The sequence below is a fragment of the Halyomorpha halys genome, unplaced genomic scaffold (genome assembly GCF_000696795.3).
Source record: "Halyomorpha halys isolate HHAL.00 unplaced genomic scaffold, Hhal_1.1 Scaffold126.1, whole genome shotgun sequence".
NCBI lineage: Eukaryota > Metazoa > Arthropoda > Insecta > Hemiptera > Pentatomidae > Halyomorpha > Halyomorpha halys.
The window spans coordinates 2,034,711-2,046,316 of NW_027112074.1; the positions used below are offsets into that span (position 1 = coordinate 2,034,711).

The 11,606-nt window shown below is 29.4% G+C and overlaps 1 protein-coding gene and 1 long non-coding RNA gene across 2 annotated transcripts in view; one reads left to right on the top strand and one right to left on the bottom strand.

Annotated features, from left to right (window-relative positions):
* LOC136796396 (uncharacterized) overlaps positions 1-1,634 on the top strand; it is a 2,212-nt gene extending 578 nt beyond the window's left edge. Inside the window, exon 2 of the long non-coding RNA XR_010844104.1 lies at positions 1,423-1,634. This is a non-coding gene — a long non-coding RNA (uncharacterized lncRNA). The remainder of the gene's footprint in view (positions 1-1,422) is intronic.
* The window catches only part of LOC106678157 (CKLF-like MARVEL transmembrane domain-containing protein 4), a 90,695-nt gene that overhangs the window by 51,608 nt on the left and 27,481 nt on the right, over positions 1-11,606 (bottom strand). The window lies entirely within an intron of this gene.

The window sequence follows — 11,606 nt, forward strand, 5'->3', positions numbered from 1 at the left end:
CATAGATTAGTTTTACCCTGTTGAATGAATAAATGAATATTGTTCAAACAAAAAAATGTAAGGCTATAATACTCAAACATGGAACTAACTAGAATCTAAAAATTGAATTAAAAAAAAGCCCCCCGCTCTGATTTTTTCTGAATCTACTGAGCAACGGGTCACTCCAGGGCGTTCCTCGAACTTTGCATTGCCATACGCCATATTGTTTCAAAGTGTTTGTTCAATTAATTTAATTTAAATGGTTTTTTAAATTCATTTTCCTCACCCTATTAAATCAATTGTCTATAAAAAACGTTAGTTTTTCCATAATTATTTTCTCAAATGTATCTTTAAATATCCTCTCTGATAATTTTTGTTTTTTAAGTGACCAGAGTTTCTAATTATTCAAGATTTCAAACAACTAATCTCATTATGCTTAGAGTTAACATTTTATGAATCTCCAAGAACTACTAAAAATTTTAAATAAGCAATTAAAAGCTTGCCCTTGCAATGCCATCGTGCAATAGTGCAGCTATTTCTGTGAAATAGAATGGATTTTCCAAAGTTAAAAAATAACATTAAAGATGTTTCATTTAATTGATTCGAAACCATGTAACAAAATGATATTTTTTATTCTAACATTATTTTGATTGTTTGTTTTATTAGTGGGATTAATTTTTTATTAAGTACCAATCAAAGATACCATGACCAAACCTTATGAATCTCATTACGCCCAGTTTTTTTTATATGCAAGTATATAACTATAATAAAAACCTTTCGCAGTTTTATTCTATGTCCTATATATATTATGTATTTTTGTGACGTTTTGGCCTTTTCAATAGATCACTTAATATATTATCGTCTTCAACCCAGTGAATATATTAAAATATATTTTCTAACATACAACTCCTGGAAATATTTGTGACATTTTATTAAATTATATTTTCTGGGAATTCTATTTATTTACTGAGGTCATTTTTCTCGAGGATTTTATATCTATGACATATAAATGAATAATTTACAAAAGATTCATTTTTTAAATAAATTGTATTACTGACAAAAAATATAGAATTTAATATTTATTTCATTCATATTTGGGCAAAATTTTATTAAATTTATTTTATTTTATATCAGCTTAAGCATTAAATTTCCTTATTTAACGTAACTGCAGTACGTTTTTAATATTATTATATACTTTTATTTTTTAATATGTGGCCTTTATGTGGTTGTTCATAATGCTCGTTCCTTAGTTTTTATAATTGATATTTAATAACTAAACAATTAATATTGCAGACATAATTTTGAGTTTTAATGGTTAAGAGAAACATTTCTACAAATATTATTATAGAGAGTCATTCAGTTTGTAGATTAATTAGATTAATCAATACACGCAACTTTATTACAACATTAATTATAGTAATTATTTCTTTTTTGTCATTATAGCATATTTTCAGGCACATTATAACTTACCTTCAAGCAGTATTTGCCATCATTCAAAGAAGGTCACTTACCTGCAAAAAAAAAAGTATATATTAATAATTAAATCAGCTGAGTAATATGGTATATTGTAATATACTTATATAAGCATGTAGATAAATGCTAATTCATATTTTTGAAGAGATTCAGGCAATAATAAACTACGTTTTGTCATTTTATTTTTCTCATAATTATCATTATGAGTTCTCATGATTAAGCCTTACAGTGAAAAAAAAAAGGATTCCATGAAGTAATTATTAAACACTTAAATATAAAAAATATTAATTGAAATTAATCAAATATTATAGCTAAATTTAATTAAATGGAAACATCAGGTATAACTGATTAGAAATAGTTGAGTTCTAAATTGCATAACTGTCCTGTACAACTAACTCATGCGAGTTGGAATGATACTAAGCGAGAGTAAAATGCAGAAAGAAGAAGAAAATTTACTTCACTGCATGAATCTCAGAGCAATAAAATATCAAAACATTGCCAAAATATATTTGTTTATTATTAACTAAACCTCAAGATACTCAAAAATATATATCGTTTACAAAAAAAGTGAAATGTATTTAAATGAATACACATAAAATCTAGAAATTTTGAAGCTACCATCACATCTAAGCTTATTAGGGAGTTGACTAAATATAATTCAAGAGATTTTCTTAGTATTAAAGGGGTGCCAAGTTATTAAGAAATTTTAATATCACACCAACTAATGCAGATTATTAGATGCAGTATTTGTAGTCTACTGAGTTGAGTAAACAAAGTTTAATTTTAGCTTATTAACTTTCATAATAAAACATAACATGTGCAATATATGTTTATTTGAGAAACGTCTCTCTATATCTCAATATCTACGTACAGAAAAAAAGGAATAATGTCAGATATGTTGGGACATTTTGGACTGTATTTACCTTCTTTGTGACTGCTTTACCTGACTTAATAACGCACTGTTAATTAACTTAATATAGCATATATAGTCTCATATGGGTCATTATATGAAAATTTACTTCCAAAGGTCTCAATTTTAAAACATCATGATTTCAAGCTGCTAAAATGCACAACCTAATAGCATAGTACCTTCACATTTCATGTAGAGGCCATGTAGAAGAACCTTTAATTATAGTTATAAAAAAATTTAAAATGAGAGAGTGAAAAATGAATATTTTTGAGTGAGAAAGTGGAAAGAGAAGGTGAAGAAAAATATTATTTGGAGAAAAAATTATCTTTCATAACTTGAAACTTTGAAAAGTTTAATATTAATGTATGAAAAGAGTTATTCACTCTCACATTAGTGAACATTTTTAAAAAAAAAGGGATTGAAGTATGAGGGAATGAGGTTTTTATTATTTTATTTTATTTTTAATTTTTTTTTTACTATAATTCGTTTAAACATGGATGCAAAATCCTTTTGCATTTCCCATCGACAAATAAGGTTCAGTTTTTCTGAAATGAAGAAGTAAGATGGTAATAGACCACAATGCAGTTCCCCCACAAAGACTGCCTCTGCAGAACCGGAACAAGGGATTGGGATTGATTGTCTGCCTGGTGGTCTAGAATAATCCATGGAGCTAACCACTACCGTCCCTTCCCACCCCAGCCATGTCCTGCTCTACACCACGCCATTAAATATTCTCTGTGAGGGAATGAAGGAAACGCGTCTGGACCTACAGTTTTTAGTTTATTTCATTTTACTGACGATAATAAATAATTAGGCGATTTTTTCAATGGAATCCTCACGTAATAAATTACTAATTTAGTTAGTGAATTGAAAAAAACAATTGTTGTTCAAATACGAATTTCTAATGTGCCTTACTAGGTGGATCGATATGATGAGAGTAAAAAAAAATCTTCGTTAATTTTTTTTTTTTATAACTTATAAATATATTTTGGAGGTTAAATATGGCTTTCATAGTAGAACAAAAGGAGTGGAGTATTTCTATTTTCCAAAATGACAAGCGCTCACGAGAGTTTGAAAATTTGCCATACGAATGACACATTTTCAGATAGTGGCTCAAATCCGAACTAAACAGTTCAATTCTATCGAGGAAACGCTTTTGAAGGAAAAGTTTTCAACTTATTGAGTTTCGAGTTACAGAGCGTTTACTGTATATTATGTAATTTTGTTATCATGTAAGTATATTATGGTCCTTTTACTTTCCTTAGAACTAACATAGACATTACACACAGAGACTAAGCCTGAAGACACGGCTGGTTTGAAGACGCATCGACCCGAAGTGCTATCCTGCTACCTCCAATTACGACAAACAGAAAGCGTGGATTCCCAGACGAGCTTTCTATAGATTACACTTCCACAAACAGCGTGTGTTTTACGCTACGTGAGTCCCTGCTCGTCTGAGAAAATAACGGTTTGCTGAAAGCAACCTTTAGCACTTATAAATCTCAAGTCGGTCTTGCGATAAGTAGCTCGGGTTAATGTGCATCCTAATCCCAATCAAAAAGCAAAAGTGTACAACATTTTTGTTGGAATATATACTATAAAAGTCAGGCATGTTAAGTAAAAGCAGACCATATAGTTCAAGAGCCGGAGGAAAAAAAAAGGCAGTTATTTCACCCCAATTTTTTATTGCTTTAATGAAAACTATGTATAATTACTCTTCAAAACTGATGAGTCTGCCAAGTATAAGTAGGGGGAATAAAAAATGGCGGCTGTTTCAAAACCTTAAAAATAATTAATTTTTCATTCGGAGCTCTGTATCATTAAAACTACCAACGACATTAGCAAACTTCAGTGAACATCATTTAAATTAGGGTAAATTTTCTGAAATATTAGCCCTAATAGTGCTATTTACGTTTAATGGTTCTCGAGAGGTAGCTTGTTAAAAAGCAATATTTCATAAAAATGTACTACAAGATTAGTAGTGAATTTATTTTGAGAAATCTATATCTCAGGAACTATGTGACGTATAGGTGTCTATTAGCACTAAAATTAAAGCTAGTTTAATGTGCTATAAAGTAGTTTACGACCTATTTCTTTTTAGTATAGTAGTTTTCAAGATATTTGCTAAAAAAAGTATAAATCAATTTATTTTGCAAATATCATGAAAACTACTACTCTTACAAAGATAAACTTGATAAACTACTTTATAGTCCATTAAACTCGCTTTAATTTGCGTGCTAATAGCCTTCTGTATGTCAAATGATTTTTGAGATATAGATTTTACAAAAAAAATTCATGAACTACTGATCTTTCAGTATATGCTGTACAATATTTTTATGAAATGCTGGTTTTTAAAAAGGTATATCTGGGGAACTGTTCAACGTAAATAACTCTATTAGGGCTCATATTTTAGCGAATTTGTTCTTCTTTAAATGACGTTCTCTTAGGTGTTCTCCTACTTCTTGAGATATAGAGCTCCGAATGAAAAATTAAGTTTTTTTTTAACGTTTTGACAGTCGCTATTTTTGATTCCCCCAACCTATTCTTGGCAGTCATCAATTTTGACTAGTAATTCTATATAGTTTTTATTAAAGTAATCAAAAATTGGGGTGAAATAACGGCCTTTCTTCCCCTCTCTGTACTCTCCCGGGCTCTTGTACATATACTTGAAAACATAGTTATAAAGTGTAGCACACTCACTTAGAATCAGTCTGTCAATTACTTTTTTTTTCATTACTTATAATTTGTGTTTAATTACTGGGTTTTTTTTTATAGGATCGATTTTTTAAAACTTTTTTATCTGTATTAAACCAGTAAATATATAAAACAAAAAAAAAATTAACACACTGTAATGTAGGAAGGTTTTTGTAACTTAACATACATACATAGTATATCACGTATTTATTTTAGCCTTGTGGAAATCGTTAAATACTAATCAATGAAAATATTATATAAAGAAAAATATATCTTCAATATATAATGGTGCAGAAAAATCGTGTTCAAAATGAGTAAAACCTAAAAAAAAAAAAAAGAAGAAAATCAGTTTGCACTTAGCGAGGGATTTTTCAATAAACATTATTTACACCATTAACCATATCATCTTTTATTCAATTTGATACGAGAATGATCTCTGTAGAACCAAAAGGTATTTGAAATATACTTTCTCAAAAATAGGCAAAAGAAAAACCTGAAATTGCCAAAAATGGAACCTTCTTTTCATTACTACTGACTCTTTAGTTGAAGTCAAGTTTACAATGACTAAGCGAAGTGCGTCATACGTCAAGTTATATTTTATCTTCACTGGCAAGGCTCCCACTTATACCTCTATGGCCTTCGCCATCTATTGTACCATGGTTGTTTACATGGCTGCGATTTAAAGTGTGTCATCTTTTATCGAGGATAAGTTTAGAGTTAGGTCTTGCCAACATTACCAAAATAAATATTAGCATATAAATGAGTCACTCTTGTTTAGTTTTATATTAGGTAATTACAAATGGTCTTTGGAATTATTTTTATAAAATTAATATTAGAAAATAACTTGTAAGCTGGATGTTCCTGCAAATGTTACTAATAAAGAATATTCCATTAATTTTTATCACCATTGACTAAAATTCTGCAGCAGAATCCTGTATTGGTACGCATAGTGAAGTTATGTTATTTCAATGATATACTTGGTTTTGACATCTATTCAAAACTAAGTAAAAAAAAAAAAGAAGTAAAAAGTAGAATACAAGGATTTAGAATTTATTATAGTTTGTATTCAGATACATTTTGTATTGCAGGTATAGTTTGAACTGAGCTCTTTTTATTATTTCATTTTCTAGTTAGATGTGTTTTTCTTTTTATTGTATATCAATGTTAATCGAAAGGAATCCTAACTTATTTATATATACAAGGAAGGCAAAGACCATGTGTAGGTCCCAGAGTGCCGGTCGGAACTCTGTGGGTTCGATTCCCAACTGGGGCAGTAAATATTTATTTTTTAGTGGTATCGAGAAATTAATCTTGACACTGATGCCTTCGTTAGTCCTCGGCGGCATCTCTGGTAGCCGCCAGAGGCCTGTAAAAAGTACCACCAGGCCCTCTTCCCGGACTAGTTTCCCCACCAGATACCAGTACATTTAATCTGTAATAATTGTTCCGTAAGATATGAACAGAAGGTGCCCCCCTCCCCCGCAATTCACACATATACCTAATAGCAAATAATATGCTAATTAACACTAGTGCCCCCATGTGGCCAAGATAAAAAAAAAAAAGACTCTCTGCCTGTGGCCCAAAGCAAACGTGAAAAAGTTTTCCTTCTTTGAACCATTCGAAAATCATCTTAGTTTTTCTCCTTAATTCAATAACCATGCGAGAGCAACTCAGGGAAGCGGCTCCCAAAACTGGGGACGAGTACCAGGGAGAGAGGAAAATAAGAAAAGAGAGGATGCTGCCTTCATTCACATAAAGGGGTGACTGTACTCTTCGTACGCAACAAAGGATCGATGAACCATCTTCGTGGGCCCCACTTCAAAATTATAAATTCACACGTTTCTTTTTCGCTACCCCTTTATAACCTGAAATTACCATTGAGTCAAATATATTATTACTCGTATTTCTCTCTTGCTCAATGTCTACAACCCAATATATTCATTTTCTTAGACCTTCAAGCACTTCAATTAAATTATAGTCCACTCATTAACCCAACCAGCATTCTTAAGTGAAGTAACATTTTTAGTTGAAGGCTCACTTCTTACAATATTAATTTATTTATATATATAAATACAAATCACGATAGAAACAGATTTTCCTCAAAAAGTTCATGAGGTTTTGGACATTTTCTAATTTTTTGAGGAATTTTTCGAACTTTTTGGTATGTTCAGATCAAACACTTTGGTTTTGAGTTTGTAACATGCTAATAATAATTGCAAGTTATGATATAATTATATGCACAATCTGTTAGTACTAAATGAAATTTTCATAATTTCTGCAAATAGATAAACAGTTAACGTACGAAGAAAAAATGCGCAGATACTTGAGAAAAGTTGATAATAGATTGGAAAACCATAATAAAAATTGCAGATATTCTCGGGTGTGACTCTGCAAAGAGAGATCGTCACACGACCCTGAAATGATGACACTCCTTGCACACTTAGGAGTGGCGATGTGGTTAGTACTTGGTAATTTCAATACCCGAGGTTCCCATTGAAGTCTAACTGCTTCATGAATCAAATTATCCCCATTCCCATTTAGCGACCCTGTAAACAGAATTAAAATACACATTGTATAATTGAATCAAGCTCATGAGAATATATGAAGATGGATGTTCAGATTGATCGTATGCGGATAATATTGATGGATCTTACAAAGATAATTTTGAAATCAGATCAATTACAATACTAAGTGACTGTGGTACTGAGAAAAACTGAATGATGACTGTTAATACAGAAGCATGATACATAAAATCCAGCCAACTAAACATACATATGTAAATAATTTTAAAGTTAGTTCTAGTACATTTATCATGGAAACGTATTTCTGGCGGTTCTAAAACTCTTATTAATTGACTAATTAATTTCATTAATTGATGCATAGAATGGAAAATACTATATGTTCCGAAAAACTATTAATTAAGGCATATAAATGGAAAATTACATGCCTTAATTAATAAATTCGGATTTTATTTATTTTTTTAAATGCTGAGGTGAAGAAAACTTCCAATTAGAATATATTATTATTTTATAATTTGTACTAGTACAACGTTTCGGGATTTACTCCATACTCATGTTCTATTTATCCTCATATTTGTCAAGTTTATCAATTTCTATTGTGAAAATTTGTCATTTGTATACATATAGTTTAAATATTGTCTACAACTACATTATTTAAATTAACAAATATGAGGATACATTGTACATGAGTATGGAGTAAATTCCGAAACGTTGTACAAGTACAAAATATAGAGTAATATTACATTTTAATTGGAAGTTTTCTTTATTTGTCCAGAAAGGATTTTTCTTTATTTGTCCACCAATAATGTATAAACGTGCATCCATGCAAAAAAAGTTGTAGTATGAGAAATTAAACAGTCTTGAATTCTGCATCATAAACAGCCTACTCCGGTTATCCATTTAGTTCCTATAGCTGTTCTGTTGAGGTTCAGATAAAACAAGAACATGTGTTATACGATCATACTACTTTATCAAATTATTACATAATTGAAATAGTTCGACTTATAATGACCTTTAATTTGTTTTATTAAATTTTTTTTTTACAAGTATGCACCAATTAGCATTTTTGAGCGGAAAATAAAATGAAAGACCTAAAATTTATAATTCATTACTTTATCAAACCAATTAATTTGAAACCAGAAATACCTTTACGTGTTGATTTTAGACTCATATATAATGAAACTCAGTTTTGGACAAACTTTAAAGAAAAAATAATTCGGTTTTTGGTTTACGAGATAATGCTTATTCGAACCATTCAATTCACTACTGTTTAATTTCTTATGTCATAAGGTTTTCGATAGCGGTGCACCGTTTAGAAATTATAGCCGAAAAATAATACTAATAAATTTATTATATTAATTAGCTAATTAGTAAATGTTTTAGAACGACCAAAAATGCGTTTCAGAGTTCTTCTTATTTTCTACTTATTTTTTCATGTTCTTTTATAATGTTAATTTTATTTACCTTTCTGTTTATATAAACATAGATATTTTATTATTTTTATTTATTTAACTACTTTTTTAAATTTTGGTATGATCTGATCATTTATCACTATTACTTATTGCCCAAGGTAATTATATAAGGTGCGGATTGTAATACTTATTAGTAAATAAAATTCGATTATTTTGACCTAACTAAATGACATATTACTGATACTAGAGGTATCATATAACTTCTTTTCAAACCCAGGTGTCCACTCAAAAGACAGGATATAGGGACAGTAGAAGAAAGTCTCCCACGGAACGAAATTTCTGGAAACTAGAAAGCGTCATAGGATGTAATAAACCAACCAGTTATGTAAACTTCACGTACGATTCGTAAACAAAGTAGGTGGTAATTGTTTTCCCACAGTCAACCTTGTATCTCCTACCTCGTCGTCTTAGAACGTATTTTAATCTTATCCTACCATTCTTTACAGGCTAAATAATATTAATAACTAGTTTAGATTTTTGTGCTGCCCTTGTTCAAGTCCCTTGATCTTCTTTGACTTTAATACATTTGTTCCGGCCTCTGTGGAGCTCTTTTTTTTTGAGATATTTAAAATTGTACCGGATATGAGGAGATGGTCAGTAAAGATACACTTATAAGTTAAACCTATTTATTTTTGCCGACATTTCGTCCGGAATTTGAGGCCTTCTTCAGGACTGAAAAACAAAAATTAGATAACAATCTTAATTCAGAGAAAAATAATAGCAAACTTCCTTGGAAATATACATAACAATAAATTAATTGTTAATTATTGATATTATTACATAATTTATTGAGATGTATATTTCCAACTTTGCTTTTGAATTCTTTTGATAAATCCAAAAACTAAAATTAACTTTAACATGACTCAACAAATCTATACCAAACTTAGAAGTTGTTAAGAGCTCTATAAACTGAACCAAAGTGCATAAACGGGATCTAATTAAATAAATTAGTACCGGAGATACAAAACGTTTAGAAAGTTTTTTTTATTTGGAACTTATATATTCTTATATGGGCTTAAAATTTAAATTTATTAAGTTAATATAGTTTAAAAGTGGATACATTCAGCTTTCCAACGGTTGTATTAAAGTAGAAAATGGTTAAGTTGAAGAAGAGTTAAGATACAATTATATGAACAATGGTCACCGGAAAAAATATATGATATCCACTAAATAAATCAAGGTAAAAACATTTTAATTTTTTTTAAAATTTTATTTGAGGGCTTCATACGACTCTAGAAAGCAATATGACTTGCTACGTTCTAAAAAAAATTTGTACGCCTACTTAAAAAAAATTCTCATTATGTTTTTTTTTTTTTAATTTTTAATAAGTAAAAAAATCATTTAATAGAATCTATTATATTTTATCTTATTGTCCCGAAAGAGAAAAATCGACATACCAAACAATATTCATGAAAAAATGTGTACTTTTTTTGTGCTAAGCGCCAGAAAATGCTTAATATTGTTCATAACATTTTTTATCGAAAAAATCTGACCAGCCTATAATATTCCCGGAAATTTTTAGAAAATTTAGCAAACAGCTCCGTCACAATCGAATGAATCACATGAAGTATGAACCAAAAAATATTCATTTTTATGTATTAAATATAATTTATTGTCTGAGACCTGTTTGTTTACAAATTATAATAAAAAGTATTCATCCATTCTGGCTATGCTCGAGGATATTTATTAATTTATAATTTCAATTACAATCTGATCATTAAAAATTATTTTTGAAAACATCCTGAATTACAAATTATCTTTCCTCAATTATAATGTCACTGCTTCAAATAAAGTTATGAAAAGGTTGCAGGCTGTTCTGTCTATGCCAAAAAGATATAAGGCTGTTCTGTCTATAACAATATAAGATAATTTAATATAAGAATAACCTGCAGCCTTTTCATAACTTTATTTGAAGCTGTATATTAAAATTGAGTAAGGATAATTTATAATTCAGAATGTTTTTAAAAATAATTTTTAATGATTAGATTGTAATTAAAATTTTAAATTAAATAGTAGCCTTGAGAATGGTCGTAATGTTGGAATCGTAAGAGAATAAACATGTTCAGATTATAATGAAATTTGAAAAAAATTATAATCGGTTAATTATATATTGTTTTATATCATTATAAAATTAAATTAAATTAATAAGTGATTATTGAAATAATTCTTTATGTTTGAAATCGTTAATGTTAGTTCTGAGAATATTGTAATCTTTTGAGATGCATACTTACAACTCCACTGGCGTCGTAACTTGCGCTATTATCCTTGTTAATTATGGCCTACCTACGCATTACTAATGGGCTAATAACAATTACGAGTACGTTCATGAAGTGAATTCGGCAAAAGGACTCCAAACGTTCTCAGTAATTAATCCTAATTAAGATATACTCTGGACCGTCAAGGCCTGAATTGTAAGAACCGGTTTTCATTAATTCATTACGTGCGTGGAGGATTGGTTTTTAAAGAGAGAAAACCAATTAAATTTAAGTTTAATTTGGGCCAGTTGCAGAAAAATGAATTTATAGTGTGCCCCTTTAGAGATTGGTACGTATATATATA